Below are 15,220 nucleotides of genomic sequence, written 5' to 3'. Positions count from 1 at the left end.
CCTGGTTGTAATCCTAACTCCTTTGCCTTCTAGAAAATTATATTCCAAGAATTATGTTCGTTTAACACAGAAGCTGCTAAATATTATGTGATCCTGACTGTGCCTCCACTATATTTGAATTGTTTCTTTTTGGCTATTTGCAATATTTTCTCCTTGCCCTGGGAGAACTGGAATATGGCTACAATATTCCTGGGAATTTTTATTTTGGTATTTCTTTCAAAAGGTCATCATTGAATTCTTTCACTTTTTATTTTACTCTCTGGATCTAAAATATTGGGATAGTTTTCCTTGATATATTTTTTTTAAATATGACATCTAGGCTCTTTTGATCATGGGTTTCAGGTAGTCCAATAATTCTTAAATTCTCTCTCAACCTATTTACAGATAAGTTGTTGGGTTTTTTAATAATCTATTTCATGTTTTCTTCTAATTTTTTTGTTCTTCTGATTTTGTTATATTTTTTTTTGTGACATTTCATGGAGTTATAAGTTTCCATGTGGCCAATTCTAATTTTTAAAGGATCATTTTTTTCAGTGAGCTTTTGTGCCTCTTTTACAGTTAGATCAATTCTGTTTTGTTTTGTTTTGTTTGGGGGTTTTTTGGCCATAGAGGATAGACTTTATCGTACTCACACCAGCAGCCTGTGTTTCTTCAGCACTTTTGTGTATTTGTGTATTTTGCCTTTCATATTCTTCTCAGCTTGTTTGTGTACTTTTGTGAGCTTCTTTTTCTTTCTATAATGGATCTTAGCTTTCTCCTTCCTCTTCTCTTCCAAAGTAGTAGTTACTGCCTGATACTTCCAGCCAACCTCATGGGCCAGGTGCCCCAGATAAGCAAACTTTCTTGTTGACTTCAGTCTGACCATGTTGAGAACAGCTGGGACAACCATATATTTCTTCTTGTCATAGGGTGGGGGAATGCCATCAAACACCTTAAGGCATTACAAGGCAGCCTGACCATGCTTGGTCTTGTGGGGAAGCATCCCTCTAACAGTCCTCCAGAAAATGTGGCTGGGGGCCAGGTATTTCAGCTTGTTCTGGTAGAAGTTTCCCGAGATGTTGATGCCTTCACAGTGAACCACAACCACCTTCCACCCCAGGAAGACGTGCTTGGCCACAATGGCTGCCAAATGGCCCAGGAGATGGCCCCGCCCATTGATCACCAGGAGTTGGCCATGGCCAACTCTGCCCAGGAAAAGAAGCAATTCTTTTTTAAGGTATTATTTTCTTCAGTATTCTTTGTGCCTCTTTTACCAAGCTGCTAATTCTCTTTTCATAATTTTCTTGCATTACACTCATTTCTTTTCCCAATTTTTCCTCTACCACTCTTGTTTTTTTAACACTTCCAAAATTTCTTGTTGGGCTTAGAGTCAATTAGAATTTGTCTTTGATGCTTTGTTTGTAGCCATTTTCACATTGTCTTCTGAGTTTATGTCTTGGTCTTTCCTGCCACCATAGTAGTTTTTGTGGAAAAATTCTTTTTGTTATTGTTGGCATTGTTTGCTCCTTTTTTTTAGCCTATTTCTTGACTTTGAAATTTTTGTTAAAGTTGGGTGGGGAGGCACTGTCCCAAGCTTCAGGTTCGTTTGTGTTTTTTTAAATTTGTTTTGTTTTGTTTTGTGCTGCTATTTTCAGAGTTTGTTCTGGGGGTCTACACATTTTTTGGTGTTTCCAAGGTGAAGTGATCTGGGGAGAAGTATGATCACTGTGCTTCTGGGATCCTGGTCTTTACTCATCAAGGGCCCCTCCTCCCATGCAGCTACAAGAACTAGTGCTTCTCTTTTGCCTGGAACTGTGACCTGGAACAACTTATGCACAACTGAGTTGCTAATCAGCATCAGCTGCACCTAGTGCCAACAAGTTTCCTTTTCATATGTGGTAAAAAAGTGAAAGTTTTTTAACAGTCGGTTAGCGATAACTGAAAGATGCCAGTTTTTCAAAGGACCACCCTTTCGGGGAGGAGACTGTGACGAACCACCAGTCCGTCTGCTAAGCACTCCACTTCCGGGGTACGAGCTTAAAAGGCAAGGAGAGAACGGAAGTGAGGTCTTTTTCCACTCTCCTGGCCCGCTGGTTTGCTCTGCACACACAGACACTGACTGAGGTTCGATTTGGCCCGGTTCTCCGTAACAGCACGTGCTTGACACGGCTCTCAGCCTCAGAGGTAGCCTTGGGTTTTTGGTGAGTTCTATACAGGTTTTTGGTGAGTTCTATACAGGTTTTTGGTGAGTTCTATACGGAATATAGACTAAGCTTAGATCTAAGACTATTTGGTTGTATTTCTACTTTCCTATCTCTCTAATCAACATCACATTGTAATTCCCAAACAATAAAAGCTCTAACTAAAGATCAGAGGCTTCTTCCACTTACTGGTCTGGGAAATAAATAAGGGGAAGGTTAAAGGGGAGTTTAATGCTCTCGTATCCAATTTTAAATCTCACACATAACTTTCTTACCAGTTGTCCAGCCCCTTTATGGTCTCTGGGTTGAGGGTTCCTGAAGCTATTCCTGCTGCTGCCATCACTGATGTGGTGGCCTTCAAAGCCTACTGCTGGTGCTGCTTCTGTGCTTTGGGCTGAGCTCTCATCCAGGTGTTGCAAACTTTTCAAATATAGTAGAGGCACAGTCAGGATTACACAAGATATAGAAGCTTCTGTGTTAAAGGAACATAATTCTTGGAATATAATATTCTGGGTTTTTTTGTTTTGTTTTGTTTTGTTTTGTGGGGCAATGGGGGTTAAGTGACTTGCCCAGGGTCACACAGCTAGTAAGTGTCAAGTGTCTGAGGCCGGATTTGAACTCAGGTACTCCTGAATCCAGGGCCGGTGCTTTATCCACTGCGCCACCTAGCTGCCCCTGAATATAATATTCTGGAAGGCAAAGGAGTTAGGATTATAACCAGGAATAATTTACCCAGCAAAACTGTGTAATCCTTCACGGGAAAAAGTAGATATTTAAAGAAATAGAGGACTTCCAATATTTACACTGACCTTTTGTTGGTTCTGCTGCTCCAAAGTTTTATTTGAGGAGTGATTTTTATTTATTTATTTACTTATTTTTTTACAGGGCAATGAGGGTTAAGTAACTTGCCCATGGTCACACAGCTAGTAAGTGTCAAGTGTCTGAGGCCAGATTTGAACTCAGGTCCTTCTTAATCCAGGGCTGGTGCTTTATCCACTGTGCCACCTAGCTGCCCCTTTGATGAGTGATTTTAAAGTTGTTTGGAGGGGAATGTTGAGAGAGTTTCTAGCTATCCTTTGCCATCTTGGCTCTCTACTGAGACCCAGCTCTAAAATCCAAGCAATCCTCACTCTAAATCCTCAGGTACCCCATGTAAAATTTTGCAAAAGTTCCTCTAGCCTCAGTCTTCTGCTCTTTGCACCCCAGCTCATTCCTTTTTCCATCTATCCATCCATTACTTATTAAATACCTGCTCTCTGTTAGGCACTGTGCTTGGCACCAGGGATACAAAGACAAATAAAATAGAACATTCTCTAAGTGATCTTATATTCTATTGTGGGAAACAATTTTTGTTGTTCAGACATTTCGGTTATGTCCTACTCTTTGTGACCCTATTTGGAATTTTCTTGGTAAAGATCCTGAAGTGGTTAGCCATTTCCTTCTCTAAATCATTTAACACATGAAGAAACTGAGGTGAACAAGGTTAAGTGACTTGCCCAGGGTCATGTAGCTAATAAGTATCTAAGGCCAAATTTGAACTCAGGAAGACGAGCCTTCCTAAGTCTAGTCCTGGAACTTTATCCACTGCTCTGCATAGCTGTCCATAACAACAACAACAATATTTTTATGTTCTTTTATACTTAACTATGAGAATATGTAAATATACATAAAATAAATACAGGTTAATTTGGGGATGGTGGGGATGCTACAAGTGAATGCTGGACAATCTGCAAAGGCATCATGTAGAAGGTGATATTCGTGATGAACTTTGAAAGGAACCAGAGATTCTAAGAGACAGAAATGCATTCCAGGCATGGAGAATGCAAAGGCAGAGGGATGGGAGATAGAGCATCATGTATGAGGAATAGAAAGAAAGCCAGTGTGGCAGAATTTATAGTATGTGAAGGAGATTCATTTAATGAGTCTGTAAAGCGATTTTGGGGTCAAATTCTGTAGGGTTTGGAAAGCCACAGCAGAGGCCCTTGCATTTGACAGAATGTAAGTTCCTAAAGATCAGGGATAATTTTTTTTGTTTTTGTATCTACAGGGCCTAGAACAATTTTTGGCACATATATAGCACGTGCTTAATAAATGCTTGTTGATAGATTGATCCTTGAGGTAATAAGAAGCTGCTTGAGTTTAGTGAACAAGGGAGTAACTTGGTCAGATCCGTGCCTTAGGAGGCACACTGAGATAGCAGTGGAGAGGTGAATAATAGCAAAGGGGAGAGACTAGAAGTAGGAGGACCAGATAGGAGACTATTATAAGAATACAGGAAAGAGATGATGGGAAAGGTGATGGTTATATGAGTAGAGACAGTGGGGCAGATGTAAGAGATAGAATTGACAAGGCTTGGCAACTGGTTGGCTATGTGGGGTAAGGGAAAATGAGAAGTCAAATCTATGGCTAAGATTTTGAACCTGAGTGTATGGAAGGATAATTGTTACAAGTAAAGAGACTTGGAATACTAATTTCTAGTGTTAGTTTCAGGTCAGTCACTTACTATTCATGTATCCTTAGGAAGCCACCTAATCCTTATGACCTTTACCCTCTCGAGTCCTTTAGGGCAGGCACTTAAAAAAATTATCATTGTATCACCAGATTTTTTTTTAGTGAGGCAATGAGGGTTAAGTGACTTGCCCAGGGTCACACAGCTAGTAAGTGTTAAGTGTCTGAGGCCGGATTTGAACTCAGGTACTCCTGACTCCAGGGCCGGTGCTCTATCCACTGTGTATCACCAGATTTGAAATCAGAAAAGACCTAGGTTTGAATGGCACACTGGATAGAGTATCAGGTCTACATTCAGGAAGACTCATCTTCTTGAGTTCAAATCTGGCCTCAGACTCTTACTAGCTGTGCAACCCTGGGCAAGTCACTTAACCCTGTTTGCCTTAGTTTCCTAATCCGCAAAATGAGCTGGAGAAGAAAATAGCAAACAACTGTAGTATTTTTTGGTGAGGCAATTGGGGTTAAGTGACTTGCCCAGGGTCACACAGCTAGCAAGTGTTAAATGTCTGAGGCCGGATTTGAACTCAGGTCCTCCTGACTCTAGGACTGGTAATCTATCCAGTGCACCACCTAGCTGCCCCCACTGTAGTATTTTTGTCAAGAAACTCCAAATAAGGTCACAAAGAGTTGGCCACTACCTAAAATGAATGAATAACAAATATATGTACTATGCATAAGCTATATACACAATAGTATGTGTTAAATACATGTCATATGCATGATATATGATGTACACATAACCCATACATTCACATAATATATGCACATATATACACCTATATATAGTGTGTCATACAATATGCATGTATGTGCATTTATATGCAATGCACATGTATGTGCAATATATTCACAATATATGCATATATACACTATATTGTGTGCATGCACATGTGTATATATGCATATGCCTATGTGCATACACAGCTATAATACATATTACTTGAAGGTTTCACACACTTTATACGCCTTATCTCATTTGATCTTCACCCCCCATGAAGTAGGCTTTATAGGCATTACTAAACCCATTTTATAGATAAGGAAGCATTATGCCCTTGTGCAAAGCACCTTCATTCTAGTGTCACAGGATTTGGGCTCAGATTCCATCTCTGACACTACCTATGAGCCCTTGGGCACTCTTCCTTGGCCTCAGTTTCCTCCTCTGTAAAATGAAGAGGTTGAACTTGATGACCTGTGAGGTTCCTTCCAGCACTAGATCTATGATTGGGTTGGAAGTGCATTACTGTCTGAGATGCTAAAAAACTTACCTCTTCTTAAACAATTTTCTGTAAAATGGAGATAATAACATCTATCTCCCAGCCTCAAATTGTGAGACTCAAATGAGATTGTCTATATAAAGCATTTTGTAAAACTCAAAGTGCCATACAAATGTTAACAATTATTATGATTCTTATTATTACTCCTGGCATTTCTAATACTAAATTGCAGAGCTGCAATAGTAGAGTAAGTCTTCTCATTGGAGAGCTTCTTATACAGATGAAATCACAAATGCAAACAAAAATAATGAATATTTGTAAAAAAATTAGCATGTTTCATGGGCATTTGCCTCCTTTTAAAAAAAATTAGGTCTCCTCATCTTGCCCAGGCTGGGGCAATAGTCCCCCTTCTCCCACCTCCAACTCATTCACATACTCTGACCTAAACGTTCATTTTTATTAAAAAAAAAATGAAAACTCAAAATGCATGCTTCCCTATGTGCCTTGCTACCACCAATCACACACTCACCTCCTTTAAAATAAATCTAAAAATGTACGTGTGACTGCACCCAAACACCCATTGGCAGGGCTGGCGTTAAAGGAATTGTGACTGGAGAACAAGGTTATGTATGTTACTTTTTGGAATCAATGCCACAAGTTTGAAATGATGTATGGAGTGAAAAATGTCTGCCCTGTGTACAGAGAATACAAACCATTCTGTGCAGGGAGCTCCGAGCTGGGCTGGGCTACTTGCTGTTGTTGACTGCTGTCAGATATAATAAAACAAAATAAATCTCCAGGAACAAAAAAAAATTAAAGGACCTAAATGTGCTATTGTTTTTGATTCAGTCCCCAGCTCATAAAATTGCACTCCCCCTTCCACTTCTTCCCAAGTGGTCAGATAAATAAATTAACTATAAAATATAAAAGCCAAACATATCCACAGGAAAATGTTCTTCAGGGACAGAAATTGCTCTCACTTCCCTGCCCCCTCCTTTCCTGATCCCCTTCCATCTTTCCTCTGCAAGTTCCTCTGTGCACTGCCTTGTTGGCTTCTGCCCAGGGGTAGGGAAAGTATTTTCTTAATATTTACATATGGTTAAGAAAAAAAAATTCTCACTGAAGGGCCTGGGACACTTCCATGGGAATAGTAGAGGACAAGAATCATCTGCCCATAGAACTTGGAAATAATAGTTGAAGGAAGAGCCAACCCATACGCTGTCCTTGGCTGTAGAGGGAGTCTGTCCTTTCAACACAGGCAATGAAAGGGGAGTGAGAGGCTGACCATTAGGGCCACAGAATCAGAACCAGAAAAGATCTTCAATGTGGGAGCAAAACCTTTCTCTGGAAGGGACAGCTGGGCTCAGGGAGGAAGCTGTGAAGGCCTATTGTCTGGGCCTGGTGCTGCAGGGTCAGTGTCAGTGTAGGACAGGGCTGAATAAGCACCAGAAACACCCAGTCACAGTAATCTACTTAAGGATTTGCTTTAGTCAATCTATCACTTATCCAGCATTTGTTAAACATCTGTAGGCTAGGCCTTGTGGGGATACAAAAAAGTGAAAAGGTCTCGGCCCTCAAAGATCTTACATTATTAGGAGAGAGGCATCATGAATTTCTGTATATATAGCTATATCTATATATCATGTATGTGTGCGTGTATACACATGATATATGATACACATCTGCACACAAATGTATAATATATACAAAACGAATATAAGCCTGTTTTGGGAGGTAGGGCACTGAAAATGGGGGTTATCTGGAGGTGGAGTAGAATCAAGAATGGCTTCATGTAAATAGGGGTGCTTAAACTGAGACTTGAAGGTAGCAAGACATTCTAAGAAGTGGAGGCGAAGAGGAGATATATCCTAGGAATGGGGAACCAGCTAATGCAAAGGCATGGAGGCAGAGGATAGAGTGTGCAACACAACAGGCCAGGATGGCTGGATCTCAGAATACAAAGAGCTCACCTCTTTGCAAAGTGTAAAAAGATCAGAAAGGTAGGAAGGGTCCAGGTGATTAAGAGATTTAGGGGGCAGCTGGGCAGCGCAGTGGATAAAACACCTGCCCTGGATTCAGGAGGACCTCAGTTCAAATCTGGCCTCAGACACTCAGATACTTACTAGCTGTGTGACCTTGGGCAAGTCACTTAACCCTCATAGCCCTACCAAAAAAAGAGAGAGATTTAAATGGTAAACAAAGGAGTTTATATATGATCCTAGAAAAAATAGGGCATCACTAAAAGTTTAATGAGAAGGAAAATATCTGATGTGATTAGACATGTTCATCAGGAATAGAGATAGCAGGATAGAAGGGAGAGAGAGAGAGAGAGAAGGAGAGAAAAACAGAGAGAGAGGGACAGAGACTGAGAGAGACAGAGAGAAAGAGATGAGAGAGAGAAGGGGGAGGTACAGGGGGGTGCGAAGATTTTTAGGATACAGAAGGAGTTGAGAGGCTAAAGAGGATGAATTAAAACTTGGAAGATAAATGAACTTTGTGTGTCAGTGTATTTTTGTATGGGATAGGGGTTGGATGGGGAGGTAGGACTGGGGGCAGGGAAGAAGTGGCAGGATATCTTCAGGTCCATGGTTAGTAGGTCTAGTGAAATCTGAAACAAGCATGCACTCCAATGTAGTAAAAAGGTTCTTGTCCCAGGCCCTAGAATCCACTAGTCAGAGCTAAAGTCGAAGGTCAGCAGCTTCTGGAAGACTGACATAAACCAGCTTTGCCTCATCTGGTTCTCCTAGCTGATGGACTTAATGGACATTCTGCAGATAAGATGTGGCAAAAAGGAAGAGCAAACTAAGCTAAGCATGGCTATAGTTGACATTGAGGGTATGTAGACAGTGTGATAGACTGGACAAAGCATTGAACTTGGAACCAGCAAGACCTGTGTTCTAATCCTAACACAGTCACTTTCTTAACTATATGACTCCAGTCAAATCACTTATTCTCTCTGGAACTCAGTTTCTTCAACTGTAACCTAGGTATAATAATAGCACCTACCTCACAGGATTTTGGGGAGGAACAAATGAGAAACTTGCAAAGCATTTGATACAGCACCTTGTACTTAGTAGTCACTTAATAAATGTTTCTTTCCTTGCCTCCTTTCTCTTCCCTTCCCTTCCCTTCCCTCCCCTTCCTCATCTATAAAATGAAGTTGGATTCAATGACTTTACGTGACTTCTCCCAGCTCTAAATTTGTGATCCCTGTAAGCTCTTCATTTCCCCCATATTTTGTTATTGTATTATCCCTCCATCAATGCTTCCCTTTAATTTGTAGTGGTAAGCAAACAGCATCAACCAGGCCTGCAGTTTTCAGTGAGAAATGAAGATGACTCTCCCATAGACCTAAGTGGGGTTCTATAACAACACAGGAAATAGGAGGGGTGGGAAGAGTTGGAAAAAAAAAACAAACAGACTGGTAGAGTGACCCCCTGAGCTAAGTCCCTTTGGCTTGCTGGACATGTGGAGCAGAAGAGACCAGCCCTCCCTGAAAGTGCCCTGACATCTTAAGGCTTGAGGAGGAACTCCTGGATCAAAAGTAAAAAGATAGACCAGGTCCTTAGGAAGTTGAAGGAAGACTTTTAATATTTGGAGACACAAAGGGATAGCTTTGTCTCCATAGGCCTTCTTTCACCCTTCTCTTCTTATTAAACAAACTCACTCCTCCTTTACTCCCCAATTCCATAGAAGGGGAGAAATGAGAATGAGCAGAGCTGGCCCTTGGCAAAGGTCTTCAAAAGTCACCTCTTTGGTGCTGCTAGCTCCCCTTTTCATCCTTAGATTATCTTTGCCACACATTTTGAGAGAATTTTAAGCCACTGTGTGATACTTGCCCCTCATTGCCCTCCCCTTTCAAGGTGTAGGACTTGATAAATCCATACTAGGGTCTTGGACCTTACTGTGAGAACCCTACTAGAGGTACTTCCATCTTATAAAATGAGTCTGTATTGCAGGATTGCAGAATTTCAGAACTGAATGGAACCAGAGATCATCTAGTATTCTGCTTCCCACAACTTATTGAGGATCTCCTCTAGAGCACACCAGGCATAGTGGTCTTTTAGCCTTTGTCTGATGATATCTAGAGAAGGAAAAATTCATAGCTTATAGTTTATGAAATTGAGTTTTTAACCCACTTTTAATACTTGACACTTTTCCCTATTTATTCTTCTTGCATTTGATCCACTGTTCTAGCTAATAGAGATCCTTTTGGAGCCTAACACCAACATCCGATATGTTCACTCTCCCTTCTAGCTTGATGTTCCTTGTAAATTTGATAAGCAGACCCCTTCTGCCTTTTTCCAAGGATAAGATTGCCTAAGTTTGAGGTATTTTACTTCCCTGAATTACCCTATCATATGGGGGTGAGCAGCCTCTTTTGATTGGCTGCATAGCGGAACAACTGGAATACTATCCAAACTGAGCTAGTCTTTATCTTTCTTGCTGTGTCCAGAGGATCAGGATCCCAGTTCACTTACAGTATGGGTGACATGAACAGAACCAAGAGGGAAGATACAGATTGCCTACTTCTCTTTTACCCCAGTTTTGATAAATTGGTCTGGGGGTGTTTGTTTCTGTTCTGTGTCATTTGTCCTCAGTTTGATGTGCAAGAGATGATCTCTGCACTGGCCCTGGGAGTTGGAGCCATGGTGACCTTGGAGACAGTATTATAGGCTGGATGGGTGAAGCCAGCCTACCCAGTGAGAAACCAGGAGAAACCAAGATGTCTGGGACTCAAGATCTGAGATGGGGAGAGATACAGGGGAAAGTTAGATTTGAAACTGGGACTGTGGTCTCCAGGAACCAAACTGAACAATAAACCTGATCCCCAGAGACTGATATGGTACAAACAGGGAGAAGATACCTTTTAAAATAAATATTTCTTTTTATAAACTAATCTGACAGTTTGCAGTTAAATGGGACTGTAGTGCAGGAGATCTACTCCTACACTTGGGGGTAACATCATTGGTGCGGGGATAGAAAGCCTACATACCCCCCAAACACCGCAAGGATCCTGAAGAACCCTGGGAAAGATGGAAGATGTTACATATCTGACATTCAGATGGTGGGGGCTCACATTCGTCAGTGTTAGACTAGTCTTTCATAAAAACATTCAATATCACATGGTCAAGCATAGATTCCAGTGGTAATGCACCAGAGATTAACTTCATACTTCAATGATATTGTACCATGAGCGACTATTCTTTAGGCTCTGACTCTACCCTGCACGAACCCATATTTCTACATCTTGTACACAAGAAAAATATGATAGATATAGACATAAAATAATAAAGAAATAGATAAAAATATGAGAATTTGTTGAATAAACTTTTTATATAGATATAAATAATGATACATTTATAGATATAGATGTAGATATTATAGATATAGATAAAGAGAGAGAAAGAAAGAGATTTAGATAGAGATAGATACAGCATTTGCCTAATCTACCCATCTAATAATCAGTCCAGTCTGAAGAAGAGAAGGGTTTAGATTACAGAGGCAGCGTAAGATAATAGCTTTAGAGTAAGGAAGATCTGACTGAGTTCAAGGCCTAACTTTAACATGAGCTGTGTGTGATTGTGGGCAAGGAACTTCATTTTTAAACCTCAGTTTCTTCACCTATAAAATGGAGTTGATAATAAAACCTTCAGTACCTACTTTACAAAGTTGTTGAAAGACTCAAATAAGATCATGTATAAAAAGCACTTTGCAAACACGAAGCATTATATAATTTTCAGCTAGTATTGTTATTCTTTAATGATCTATTCTCATTGATTCAGTACTGGCTTTTTTTTGTAGTCACTAATTGATTTTTCAGGCATTCACTAACCATCTTTTGAATAACACATCATAGGATTTTACCATGAATTAAAGTTAAGATCACTGGCCCAGACTCTTCCCTTAAAAAAATAGTTTCGATGTTTGGCCTTTTCCAGTCTTGTGGCACCTTTCTTGATTCTCCATGGTCCTGGGGGGAAAAACTTACTGACATTGACTCCATTTTTATAATAGCAATTCGTTGAGTATTGAGCAATGTAGTTTATTAGGGCCTGCAGAGTTTAATTTATCCTGGACAACTAGGTGAATGACTAATTGACCAACTGATTGAATGTATGAGTATGAAGAGCTTACTAAGTGCCAGTCACTGTGCTAAATGCTAAGGATAGAAATACAAAGAATTGAGAAAGTCCCTGTTCTCCAGGAAGTCATGCTTTTATGGGAGATGTTGTTGTTGTTATTAATCAGTCATGTCTTCCTCTTCGTGACCCCATTTGGGGTTTTCTTGGAAAGAGACTAGAGTGGTTTACCTTTTCCTTCTCCAGCTCATTTTACATATGAGGAAACTGAGGCAAATTGGATTAAGTGACTTGCCCAGGGTCACACAGCTGGTAAGTATCTAAGGCCAGATTTGAACTCAGATCTTCCTGATTCCAGGCCCAGTACTCTGTCTACTGCACCACCTCATTGCCCCTCTTATGGGAAAAGACAACATATAAAGATATGTTAGATGGCAAAGATATACACCCAATAGCATGGTTTGGAAATGGCCAAGAACTGATATGGAGAACTGGTGCTGGATATTTTCTGTCTCTCTACCTATCTTATATATTGATTCCCTAATTTATTTCATTTATTTATTTGTTTGTTTGTTTATTTATTTGTGGGGCAATGAGGGTTGAGTGACTTGCCCGGGATCACACATCTAGTAAATGTCAAGTGTCTGAGGTCAGATTTGAACTCAGGTTCTCCTGAATCCAGGGCCAGTGCATTATCCACTGTGCCACCTAGCTGCCTTGTTGATTCCCTATTAACCATTTTTCCCCTCTCAAGTCCAAAAGCAGTTCTTCTTGGTGGAAAAATACAGGAGGAAAACAAGGATGGGGCAGTTCTGTATTCTCTCTGTTGAATGAATAAGTGAATGAATGAATGAATGAACAAATGAATGAAACATTTATTAAATGTTTTCAAAATGCCAGTAACTGTGGTAAGTGCTTGCAAAACAAAAGCAAAAGCTAATAAAATCCTTGTCCTCAGGGAAATGAACATTCTAATGGTTGGAGGAATAAGGAGAAGGAAGTGGTGAATAGGAAAAGGTATTTTGATTAGTAAAGTAACCTGTGCTAGTGAATGGAACCATAGTGAGTGGACATATCCTTCCAGTAGCAGTAACAGTAGCAGTTTCTCAAACAGGAAATTAGGGGTGGGAAAGGGGGGTAATGGTATTTGCTACATGTACAGCTGCAAAGCAGCTGTGGAGAAGATGGTAGATGAGGAGAGTGAAATGTGGCTGGAGTAGCCAGCCTGATAAAGAGAGCTGCACAGGAGGCACTCGCCAATCAGGACCTTGGGGGCCCTAGGGCAGCCATTCCAGAACTTAGAGAGTTAAATCCTCAAAGGCATGGTCTTTGCTCTGGGCAACAGGGTAGCTGGGGAGAAAATGAGGAAGTAGTAACATAAAATACAGTGTCATGAAGTAAGATCAATTGAAAAAAAAGTGGAGTACTGTTCATTATCATTATGCCCTCCTCTCTCCCCTGATATAGTTCAAAATAAAACAATTTTGGTTGACCTTTTCATTGCCAAGCATCTTTAGTACGCTGGGTACCATACGCACAGTACTCCACCAGAGTCTCATATTCATCTTCCATCATCTGCCCTTACTTTCCATCTTCTAGACTTTTTTGTCTGATTTGGTCAATGAGTTTCTTGTAAATCCACATTGGCATCTTCAGACAACTCCACACTTCCTTCCTCACTGGATCCCCTTCTCTTTGTTTCTTTAGAACTTCTTTCATGAAAGCAACCTCTCCTATCTGGTCTGACTTCCCCCTTGGAATTTTTGTCCATGGATTCTTGCCTAACCTTTCTCTCCATCCTTTGAAATCTGCTCTCCCCAAATCAAGGGCACATGCCATACTAGGACTGGCTTTGCACTCCTTCTTTAATGCAGATTCTAAGATGGAGTGTTCACTCACAGTCTACCCAATCTTTCTCCAAGGTTTCCATAATTCTCATGACAGCACCTAGTTTTTTTCCTGCTGGTCAGATTCAGATACATGACAGCTTTTCCCTTCATTGTTCCTCCACCTTTTAAAGGATGAAATTACATTTGAAGCAAGACAAGATCTGATTTTGTCAAAGAGAAGATTCCATTAGATATCTAGATCATTCAAGTCCCCCATCACTATTATATCATGCCAGTGTGGCAGGCTTATGATCTGTTTCCTAAATTCCTCATTTATTTCCTCTCTGTCCTAGCGGTCTGTAGAATATTACAATTCTGTTTCTTTCTCTGTTACTCTTCAGATATTCCCCATCTTTCTCCCTCCTTCTGGTTCCTGTATTTTTTCATACAAGCAAATCCTCATAATAAATATTTATTATTTAAATAATAATAAAATTATAGGATAATAGGACAGAATATTATAATAATAAAATGCAAAATAAATAAATATAATGTTAATTCCCCTCTTCCCTACATTTTACTTTTCTTGATTCTTCTGAATAAGGTCTACCCTTCCAAAAACTATATCCCAGTTCATGCATTCCACCAAAGCTCAGTAAAACCCATGATATCAAATTTGCATTAGGGTTTCTAGTTAATTTATAATGAGGAGAAGAAATACTGAAAGAAGAAATATTTAACACATAGGAATGAAATACTAATGGCATATTTCCTAAAAGCATCATGGATTTTTTAAAAAATTGGGTGCCATTAGGGAGATGTCAATCATAAAATTTCAGAGCCAGAAATGATTGCTAAAGCGCAGAGAGGGTAATTGCTTACCCAAGATTACATATTTATGACATATTTAGTGTGTCACCTCCCAGGATAGGACTCGAATTCTGATCTTTGGACTCATAGGCTTTTGTTCTCTCCCTTACATTGCACTGATTTTCTGCCTTCCTGTTGTTCCTCACATCATATCCTGTAGGCAGTTGGCCGTTTCCATTGCCAAAGCACAATGCCTCCAAAACACATGATTAAAGACAAGGCCTATCATACCCAGCCTTCAGCAGTTCCTGCTTGCTTTTTGTTATTCTGTTGGCTCCTGTGTTTGGAAAGGCTGAAGCATCCCATTGGTTCAACAGTATTACTTTAGGCATCTACCTGGCTTCCTTGGAAGCTCATCAGACAAGCAGCATTTATGAAGGCAGGGGAGAAGGCATGGAATTGGTGCACATGAGAGAAAGGGATGGATTTACAGCTAGAAAATGGGCAGTAGACTCAGGGACAGAAGCTCTTCCAGGGGTTTCATCTGCCCCAAACATCATTCCCTTACTCCATAATCCCCAGCCTTGGAGAAAGCA

General features: G+C 40.2%; 1 pseudogene; it reads right to left on the bottom strand.

The window, feature by feature from the left end:
* Positions 1-628: 628 nt before the first annotated feature.
* LOC122738992 lies at positions 629-13,560 on the bottom strand (annotated as a pseudogene).
* Positions 13,561-15,220: the final 1,660 nt, after the last annotated feature.

This window comes from Dromiciops gliroides, chromosome 2 (assembly GCF_019393635.1).
Source record: "Dromiciops gliroides isolate mDroGli1 chromosome 2, mDroGli1.pri, whole genome shotgun sequence".
In the NCBI taxonomy this organism is placed as follows: Eukaryota; Metazoa; Chordata; class Mammalia; order Microbiotheria; family Microbiotheriidae; genus Dromiciops; species Dromiciops gliroides.
The sequence above is the reverse complement of the archived record's forward strand: the minus strand, read 5'-3'. Positions and strand labels throughout refer to the sequence as shown.